This window comes from Cibotium barometz, chromosome 18, assembly GCF_041138505.1.
Source record: "Cibotium barometz isolate CiBa-2024 chromosome 18, ASM4113850v1, whole genome shotgun sequence".
NCBI classification, from domain to species: Eukaryota; Viridiplantae; Streptophyta; class Polypodiopsida; order Cyatheales; family Cibotiaceae; genus Cibotium; species Cibotium barometz.
The window spans coordinates 45192029-45203262 of NC_141063.1; positions in this window are offsets into that span (position 1 = coordinate 45192029).

Below are 11234 nucleotides of genomic sequence, written 5' to 3' on the forward strand. Positions count from 1 at the left end.
GAGGTGAAAGAAAAAAATAAATTAATATTTTATTATAAAATTGTTACAAAAAAATGATTATTTTATTGTAAAAGTGTTACTTTTATCACATTTGAATTTTATGCATAAGAGGATGCATAAAAGATTGATTTTAATTCAAAAGTGTCATTCTCATCTAAATTGAATTTATACATAAGAAGATGCATAAAAGATTGATTTTAATTCAAAAGTGTCATTCTCATCTAAAGTGAATTTATGCATAGGAAGATGCATAAAAGATTGAACTTTAATTCAAAGTGTCATTCTCATTTAAAATGAATTTATACATAGGAAGATGCATAAAACATTGATTTTTAATTCGAAAGTGTTAGTCTCCTTAAATGGAATTTATGTATAACTAGATGCGTAAAGAAATCTTATATCAATATAAGAATTCCCTTGTATTCTATAAATAGATATGGGAAGGGATAGGATGTGATAAGAGATGTGATGAGATGTGATAAGATACTTATGGGATGAGTTAGGATGTGATAAGATGAGTTAAGATGTGATAAGATACATATGGGATGAGTTAGGATGTGATAAGATGAGTTAAGATGTCATAAGATGTGTATGGGATGAGGTAAGAAGTGTATGTGATGGGATAAGATGTATATGAGATGAGTTAGGATGTGATAAGATGAGTTAGGATGTGATAAGAGGTGTATGGGATGTGATAAGATGTGATAAGATGCATATGAGATGAGTTAGGATGTGATAAGATGAGTTAAGATGTGATAAGATGTGTATGGGGTGAGATAAGAAGTGTATGTGATGAGATAAGATGTATATGGGTTGTGATAGGGCGAGAATGGATGTGATGTAAAAGAATAGATGTGAAGGCGTATGGGGCTATATGAATGGGAATGTGGAAATGGATGTATGTATGTGGATGTGTGGATGTGGAAATGGGAGTGTAGATATATGAATGTGAAAACAGATGTATACATGGAGATGTGGATGTATGCATGTAGATGTAGATATAGAAGTATGGATATGAATGAGATTGTGGATGTGGATGTATACATGGAGATGTGGATGTATGCATGTAGATGTAGATGTATGGATGTGAGAGAGAATGTGGATGTGGATGTATACATGGAGATGTGGATGTATGCATGTAGATGTACAAGTATGGATGTGAATGAGAATGTGGATGTGGATGTATACATGGAGATGTGGATGTATGCATGTAGATGTAGATGTATGGATATGAATGAGAATGTGGATGTGGATGTATACATGGAGATGTGGATGTATGCATGTAGATGTAGAAGTATGGATGTGAATGAGAATGTGGATGTGGATGTATACATGGAGATGTGGATGTATGCATGTAGATGTAGATGTATACATGGAGATGTGGATGTGGATGTATACATGGAGATGTGGATGTATGCATGTAGATGTAGATGTATGGATGTGAGAGAGAATGTGGATGTGGATGTATACATGGAGATGTGGATGTATGCATGTAGATGTAGAAGTATGGATGCGAATGAGAATGTGGATGTGGATGTATACATGGAGATGTGGATGTATGCATGTAGATGTAGATGTATGGATGTGAATGAGAATGTGGATGTGGATGTATGCATGGAGATGTGGATAGATGTAGATGTGTGAATGCGGATGTGGATGTATGTATGTGGATGTGGGATTGGGGGTATGATGTGGATGTACGAACATGGAGGTGGATATGGATGTATGCATGGAGATGTGGATGTATGCATGTAGATGTAGATGTGTGAATGCGGATGTGGATGTATGTATGTGGATGTGGGATTGGGGGTATGATGTGGATGTACGAACATGGAGGTGAATGTAGAATAATGAACGTGAATGTGTATGGAAAATAATGTGTCGTCGATATGAGTAAATGGATGAAAATGAATACACATTGAATGGAATGTGGATTAAGTAATGTGGATTGAGGAGGGATAATGTGGAAAGACGAGAGTTCGATATAGAAACTATATTTTGTGACTGTTTGTAAATGACTGTTTTATGTCAAGAATGCTCGGGAAACATTTTGACCGTCTTGTGGATTAAGGTCATGGAGACCTAACTGAAAAAGTTTCAACTGCTGTGACGAAGAGTCAATGGAGGACGTCTCGCGTAGCAAGGTCGGCCGAGGTCTTGACCAGCCTCGGTTTGATTTAAATGGTGAGCTTCCGATACGGTGGATGAGGGACTAAGGAAGCGGCCTATGAGTGAAGCGCTAGGTCACCTGCGAGCGAAGGATCCTAGAGGGTGATGACCATACGGTGCTCGGGCTCTAAGAGTAAAAAGTTATCCTAGAGGAATCACCCGTGCTTTCTGGATAAGGGAAGTTTTTCCGGGTGCGGTTTTGGAAAAATTGACGGATTAGTCTCTTGTCCGGATATCCGTGGATGAGGCCCCAAGTGTGGGACCCTACCTCGTGCAAGAAATGCTACTTCCACTGCTAGCACCCCAAATTCGTTGCTTGGTGGGGACAGGGATCTCACAGTTGGTATCAGAGTGAATTGACTAATAAAGATCAACTGAGAAGCCAAATATATCAAAGATTTATCAAGTAGCACAAAAAGGTTGTAATTGTGTGATATAATTCATACAAATTGATATTCAAACTAATTTCATAAATTAGTAATTGGGTCTTCAAATGGAAGTACCGCAATTATATGGAACCCTGACTTGCTTGAGGCTTAGACATGATGGTATTTACCTTATAATTCCAAGTATCAGGACTAACCGTATATATCGAGGGTATAACTGCAGCTCTTTACCGACAGTATATATGAGTAAATCTAAGACTTGAAATTATAAGCATTAATGCTATCCAGATGATGATTTCGAATGTGGTTGATACGATTTTTAATTCTATTTGAGAACTGATGAGTTGATTTGGATTCTGATTGAAAAATGATGATCCCTGAATTAATTTGGATTGAAATGTAATAAGCTGAACGAATCCTCAATGAGGATGAATGGGACGAGTCCCTGTGATGATATTAATAACTGAAATGATGATAATGATCTCAGCAAATCACTATGAGATTAGTGGATTGTGCTGTCAAATTACTACTGTTAACAATTGACATGGTAGATCAAGTTAAGGGATGACAATTTGAGAAATTGCTTAAATTTCCATGGAGGAATGTTATGGAGGAATGTTCAGAAAGAAATTTTTCGGTCTAATGGACCATTATCGTGTTAAAGATATGGAGGATATGATCTGAATGAATTGTTATTTAATGATGAGTTCTATATAAGGGAATATTATCACCATATTCTGTTGGGTTGACCAGAATATAAGGAACCCCAGAATAAATTGGATCTTAAGAAAAAGAGTCGTCCTCTACTTTGCGAGATGAGGATATCTCGCACTTTTTAAGTGGGGTAGAATGTAAGATTCCTCCCCCATCCTTCGAGGTATACAGGAGTAAGAATCTCCCTTTCTGATCTTATAATTATTCCCTCTCTAAAATAAAAGAAAGATTCTGTTTAAAAAGGAAAACCCTTTCCCCAAAATACTTCTCAGAAGGCCCACCTGTTTTAAGGATTCAGAATGATAAGTTCAGAAGTGAGAACCGGTGTTTTAGATGCCAAGGTTTTGGTCATAATGTTAAAAGACTGCCCGACTCCTGCCATGTCAAGGGCACAGGGAAGTCAAGAACCCAAATTCAGAGACCAATTCCTTCATACCAATCTAATCAGGGTTCGTCTCGGACAAGATTGCTTAACTCCATTAACTAGGTCCGACCTATTGATTAGGGTCGAGATGTCTAGACAAATACTTGACGACATAGAGCAACAGATGCAAACAATTCATAAAGATATAAAAGCTGCCCAGGATTGACAAAAGCAGTAGGCAGATAAGAAGAGGACAGTCAGAAAATGCAAAGAAGCAGATATGGTCTTCATTCGAGTACGGCCAAAAGAAGTTCTTTATCTCTGGAAAGTATAAGAAGTTATCCCCCAGATATAGTGGGCCATATTTGATTTCAAAGAAAGTAGGTGACTTAGCCATATGAGCTTCTTCTACCTACTCATCTCAAAGTTCATAATGTATTTTATGTAAGCCTTCTAAAGAAAAATGTGCCAAACCCAATTCATGGAAAGATGGTAAAACTTCAGTGACAAGATACCCCGTTGGCTTCAAGGTTACGCTAGTTCCTTCTTTTATATAAGTCGTAACTCTTACTTGTCGCTCGCAGTAATCTTACTTTCATCGATCTCCTTTCTTCTTAAATCTCCTTTCTTCTTAAATCTCCTTTATGGCTTGGCAGCAAGAATTGGTTTTATCCATGATGATTTCTCACCTTCAAGACGCAAGCGAATCTGTGAAAAAGGATTTTATAGCACGGTATGAGCGCTCACTTTTCCCTCACTTGTTTGGGAACTTCTGTAGCTCAGACCAAATGGTGGACCTGTCGAGATATAACTAGGGTAACACCGTGGGGTCGACAGCACTTGCTTGGCTATGGTTTTTGAAGCTTTGGGTTTGGGTCCCCGATACTACTGCGTGATGAGATCAAGGCATGGTGGATTTTCTGAGCCGGTCTTCTTACTAGCGTGCTTTCTTCCTCACCAGAAGATATGTCTTTATCCCGTTTTCGGCTTGCCTCTTAGAGGTCCTTTTGTTAGATCACCTCATACGACTGAGGTAGGTGCTGCAATAACCAGCCGAATTATTCCCATAGATGAGTTACCTTATACGTGTGCAGCTTGTGAGTGCTACTTTTGTGACCATATGATGGACGGGCTTATGGAAGTGTAAAAAGTTCTTCTATCTTTACTGTATATGTTCCAAGAGTGAATAAAGTTGAAATCTTTCTTCTTGTCTTGAGTCTTGCTCTCTTTGAGATTTTCTTGGTGGTTAATCTTAATTAAATTTTCTCTTAGTCTCATATTCCTGCATCTTGCGAAATTACCCCAGTTTGCGAGATGAGGACATCTCGCGTTTTTCAAGTGGGAGAGAATGTAAGATTCCTCCCCACCCTCTCAAAATGTTCAGCATCTTCTCCTGTAATCAATACCCTCCTCAGAAATATAAAAGATCTTGTTTCTGCCTGTTTTAACTTAGAGAGAGAAAATATTCTAGAGAGAGAATATTCAGATTTTGAATATTTTTAGATAAAAAAATTTCTCATATTATTAAAATGAATTCCCCCGAAACAGAAATTCAGAAAGAACTTTTCAATGTGCAATTGGAATTAATTGGAAATGGGTATAAAGGACCTTAGCCTAAGGGTCTAGATTTTCAGAAATCTTGGATTATGGTCCAATTAAGGTTCTTATGGACCAATAAGATCAATCCATGTGTGGGAAGGAGATAAATCCAATTTTGTAAAAGAAGATACCCAAAAATGTGTAAATACTCACATAAGGTGAAGAGTTGAATATGTACAAGGTTTATTAATAAGAAACTATGAGTAATTTTAATAATATGAGATATTTTGGATATAATGAATCCATTTTGACACATATGTAAGGAAGGGGAGTCCCTTCAATTCTCACATAAGATGAAGAATTGAATATGTAAAAGGTTTATTAGTAAGAAACTATGAGTAATTTTAATAATATGAGATATTTTGGGTATAATGATTCCATTTTGACACATATGTAAGGAAGGGGAGTCCCTTCAATTCTCACATAAGATGAAGAGTTGAATATGTACAAGGTTTATTAGTAAGAAACTATGAGCAATATTAAAAATATGAGATATTTTGAGTATAATGATTCCATTTTTGACACATATGTAAGGAAGGGGAGGGCCTTCAATGAGGCACCTACTTCACATGGGCAAATTAAGTTTTTTATCATAAAAATTTGAGATATTTCATCTCTCCTCTCTCCTCATTCAAGTCTAGTTCCAAAAAGTTAGCTTAACTGACCTAAAAATGGTCAAAAATTGACCAAACTGACTTGGAAAATTCTAGAATCAGTTTGTTTGGTTAGGAGCTCAATTTTTTCTATAAATAGAAGCCTCCCCCTTGTTGAAAATACATAGTGTTTAATGCATTGTTACTCTATTTCTCCCAAGCCAAGAACTATGAATTGATTAATAATTCATTAGTTTTTGACATTTCCCTCTTCCAAAGACTGGTTGGCACTCTTACCCAAACAAGAGTTAAACCCTCAAACCTTCAAGCCAAAGGAAAGCTTTCAAAGTCATTAGTAAGTTGGATTCTTCTTTTCACTTATTTTATGATTTTTATGCCTTTAATGGTTCTTATGTTTTATGTCTTCTCTAAAAATGTTATACCTCGTTACAAAAAGATATTTCCCTCTCTTTTCTAACAAAACCAACCATTCTCTATCCTAGGTGAATGGTTAATTGATTAATGTCAAGTTTCTATAATGATTATTTTATTATAAAAGTGTTACTTTTAGCATAATTAAATTTCATGCATAGAGGTATGCATAAAAGATGAATATTTTATTATAAAAGTATTACTTTTAGCATAATTGAATTTCATGCATAGAGGTATGCATAAAAGATGAATATTTTATTATAAAAGTGTTACTTTTAGCATAATTGAATTTCATGCATAGAGGTATGCATAAAAGATGAATATTTTATTATAAAAGTGTTACTTTCAGCATAATTGAATTTCATGCATAGAGGTATGCATAAAAGATGAATATTTTATTATAAAAGTGTTATTTTTAGCATAATTGAATTTCATGCATAGAGGTATGCATAAAAGATGAATATTTTATTATAAAACTGTTACTTTTAGCGTAACTGAATTTCATAGAGGTATTAAAAAAATGACTATTTTATTATAGAACTGTAAAGAAAAAAAATGATTATTTTATCATAAAAATGTTACTTTTATCATATTGAATTTCGTGCATAGAGGTGAAAGAAAAAAATAAATTATTATTTTATTGTAAAAATGTTACAAAAAAAATGATTATTTTATTGTAAAAGTGTTACTTTTATCACATTTGAATTTTATGCATGAGAGGATGCATAAAAGATTGATTTTAATTCAAAAGTGTCATTCTCATCTAAATTGAATTTATGCATAAGAAGATGTATAAGAGAGTAAAAACATTCAAAAAGCTTTCAACAAGAAGGCTACGCAAGCTCTATGTACAATGTCCATGCAAGCTTTCAAGAAACCTATGCATAGAGATTTTATAAGCTTGTAAGAAACCTATGCATAGAGATTTTATAAGCTTGCAAACTCTATGCATAAAGCCTATGCATAGAGCTTATGCATAGAGATTTCACAAGCTCACAAGCTCTATGAATAGAGCTTATGCATAAAGCTTGCAAGAAGGCTATGCATAGAGATTGCAAGCTTATGATAGGTTTTATGCATAGATATTAAATTAATCCTATGTGTAAGCTTACAAGAACCCAAAACTATGGGGCTATATGAATGGGAATGTGGAAATGGATGTATGTATGTGGATGTGTGGATGTGGAAATGGGAGTGTGGATGTATGAATGTGAAAATAGATGTATACATGGAGATGTGGATGTATGCATGTAGATGTAGAAGTATGGATATGAATGAGAATGTGGATGTGGATGTATACATGGAGATGTGGATGTATGCATGTAGATGTAGAAGTATGGATGTGAATGAGAATGTGGATGTGGATGTATACATGGAGATGTGGATGTATGCATGTAGATGTAGATGTATGGATGTGAGAGAAAATGTGGATGTGGATGTATACATGGAGATGTGGATGTATGCATGTAGATGTAGAAGTATGGATGTGAATGAGAATGTGGATGTGGATGTATACATGGAGATGTGGATGTATGCATGTAGATGTAGATGTATGGATATGAATGAGAATGTGGATGTGGATGTATACATGGAGATGTGGATGTATGCATGTAGATGTAGAAGTATGGATGTGAATGAGAATGTGGATGTGGATGTATACATGGAGATGTGGATGTAGATGTATGGATGTGAGAGAGAATGTGGATGTGGATGTATACATGGAGATGTGGATGTATGCATGTAGATATAGAAGTATGGATGCGAATGAGAATGTGGATGTGAATGTATACATGGAGATGTGGATGTATGCATGTAGATGTAGATGTATGGATGTGAATGAGAATGTGGATGTGGATGTGTGCATGGAGATGTGGATGTATGCATGTAGATGTAGATGTGTGAATGCGGATGTGGATGTATATATGTGGATGTGGGATTGGAGCTATGATGTGGATGTACGAACATGGAGGTGAATGTAGAATAATGAACGTGAATGCGTATGGAAAATAATGTGTCGTCGATATGAGTAAATGGATGAAAATGAATACACATTGAATGGAATGTGGATTAAGTAATGTGGATTGAGGAGGAATAATGTGGAAAGACGAGAGTTCGATATAGAAACTGTATTTTGTGACTGTTTGTAAATGACTGTTTTATGTCAAGAATGCTGGGAAAGCATTTTGACCGTCTTGTGGATTAAGGTCATGGAGACCTAACTGAAAAAGTTGCAACTGCTGACGGAGAGTCAATGGAGGACGTATCGCGTAGCAAGGTCGGCCGAGGTCTTGACCAGCCTCGGTTCGATTTAAATGGTGAGCTTCCGATACGGTGGATGAGGGACTAAGGAAGCGGCCTATGAGTGAAGTGCTAGGTCACCTATGAAGGATCCTAGAGGGTGCTGACCATACGGTGCTTGGGCTCTCGGTCGCCGAAGATACCCACACGTGCGTCGTGGAAGATATTGGAACAAGGAATAAGAGTTGTTTTCTGAAACCGGGCATGGATCTGGTTGATTGACCTTGCTGGTCCTCAATGGATGAGTCCATGGCTCTTTTATATGGATCTGTGGGTTGATCTTGCTGATCTTCCACCGAGATTCCCTTCTGTTATGTGAATATATTGCCGATTACTATGAGCTAGGAACTATGGAAAAGGCCCCTGAGTGAACAGGTGGTGAGCGTTCTGGTTGCCAATGATGCCATAAATACACCGATGAATGAATGACTGGAAATAAGGATTCAACCAGAGACTTTGAGGATTGTCATCAGTGAACGTAATCGTTTCATTAAAGGATTGTTTTAAAGTTAGCTGATGCTGAGGATTGTCATCAGTGACGTAATCGTTTCAGTGACGTAATCATTTCATTAAAGGATTGTTTTAAAGTTAGCTGATACTAAGAAAAAGGCAATTTCATATTGGGTGTGTAAGTGGTGTGACTAGATTTATGTTTGCATGAACTTCCGGCTAGGGGGCCTTGGAACTCTTTTCCTTGGTACTCGGGGCAAAACCTAACCAAATTCTTAATTGGATCCCATCACTACAGTGGTTGGGAGGTTGGGTAACCCATGGGATCGGATGGGGTTAGGCTGGACTGATGGATCCGTAAATCGAGACTCAATTTCTGTTATTACGATAAATGAAGTAAATCCCGGATAGTAATTGTTCTATGGATAGGAATCAACGGCTGTGCCTCTTGATGGGGAAAAAAGCGTTGATCCCAATGATCCAAGTACAAGTTCTTCCTTGATCTGACCGAGTATCTTTATAGGTGGAGTCGGATCAGTTTGATCAGTAATGGTCTTGACTACATTAAAGTAATAAGTTATCCTGGAGAAATCGCCCGTGCTTTCCGGATAAGGGAAGTTTTTCCGGATAAGGGAATTTTTTTGGAGTACGGTTTTGGAAAAACCGACGGATTAGTCTCTTGTCCGGATATCCGTGGATCAGGCCCCGAGTGTGGGACCCTGCCTCGCACAAGAACTGCTATTTCCGTTGCTGCTAGCACCCCAAATTTGTTGCTCGGTGGGGACAGGGATCTCACATGGCTGAAGCTATCAGAATGGCGAAGGACTTTGCCAAACCCTTCATCGTAATGCATCAAAGAATTTTATTTTTATATCAAAATAAGAGTTCTCTTTAATCCTATGCCTAATTCCCCTGAAAATTGGTAAATGATTAAGTAAATACTTTGTGAAACAAAATCCTACCGTTTCATATTCTCTAAGATGACAATAAGAAAATTAAGTGAAACTATCGAAATCAAAATTTTAGATAAATGATTCCTCATAGGAATTCGTGATTAGTTTTAAATTCAATAAAGTAGTAATTGAAATATTTTCCTTTGATAAAGATAGTTCAAGAAGATCCTTTCTAGACTCAAAACCTGAATCAGACTATGACCAAGACATAACTCCTTCGTGAGTTTCAAGAAATGACGATGTGACCAGTTCCATAATCTACACTCAAATCACCCACCGATTCTGAAACTAAGTTGAGACCTTTGATTTTGATTTGAGGATTAAGAATTCAGAATTCGAGGAATTCTTCTTGGAAATCTAGATTGTGATCTAGAAGTCTTGGGATACAGAATTAAGATATACTCATTGTATTCAAAAGAAAATCAAAACTGAAAACTTGCATAGAAACCCTATTTTCTTAAAGGGCTGTCTTACGTCAGAATGCTGGAGGGAGCATTTGGTATATGTGTTTTCTAAGGGAAGTTCGGTTGCAACAGCTGGCGAGGAAGGACAGCTCACGAGACGAAGCCTGCCCAGGTCCTGACCAACCTCGGTATGGTTAAAATGGTGCACTTCCGATACGATGGACGAGGACCGACGAAGTGTTCCCTAAGTGAAGTGCGAGGACACCTAAGGAGGATCCTGGAGGGTTGTGACCAGGTGATACATAGGCTCACGGTGCCGAGGACACCCATGCGTATGTCGAGGAAGATATTGTATGATGGACCAATGTTTATTGTAATCTATTACTGGATCTCGTTTTGCTGGTTTCAACGGAGAGTCTAGAGTGATACTGTTTTGTGAGAAACAAAGACTCAATGGGAATTTTGAGTTATGACATGTGTAACCAGTAATTGTTTGTCAATGGATTGTTTATAAGTTAAAGTTTAAAGAGGAGTGTGTGCGTATCTGTATTCTAAAGCAAAAGTTAAGAAAGGCATTCAATTATGGGTGCATGAGTACTTGTTTGGTTCTTCTATTCCAGTGGTTGGGCAGTGGCTAACCCATGGGCCGGATGGGGTTAGGCTGGAATCTATAGAGTTTTAATAATAAAATTGATAGATAGGAATACGCTTAGAACTCGAGTAGTTAATTAGAATCCTGATGACTTCTCTAGAGAATAAATCAACGGCTGTGCCTGATTCAATCAAGAAAAAAGCGTTGATTCATTCAAGTTAAGTCTGTAATAGTTTCCCTTCTATCTGGTTTATTCAGATAAAGATTAGTTTAGTATCTT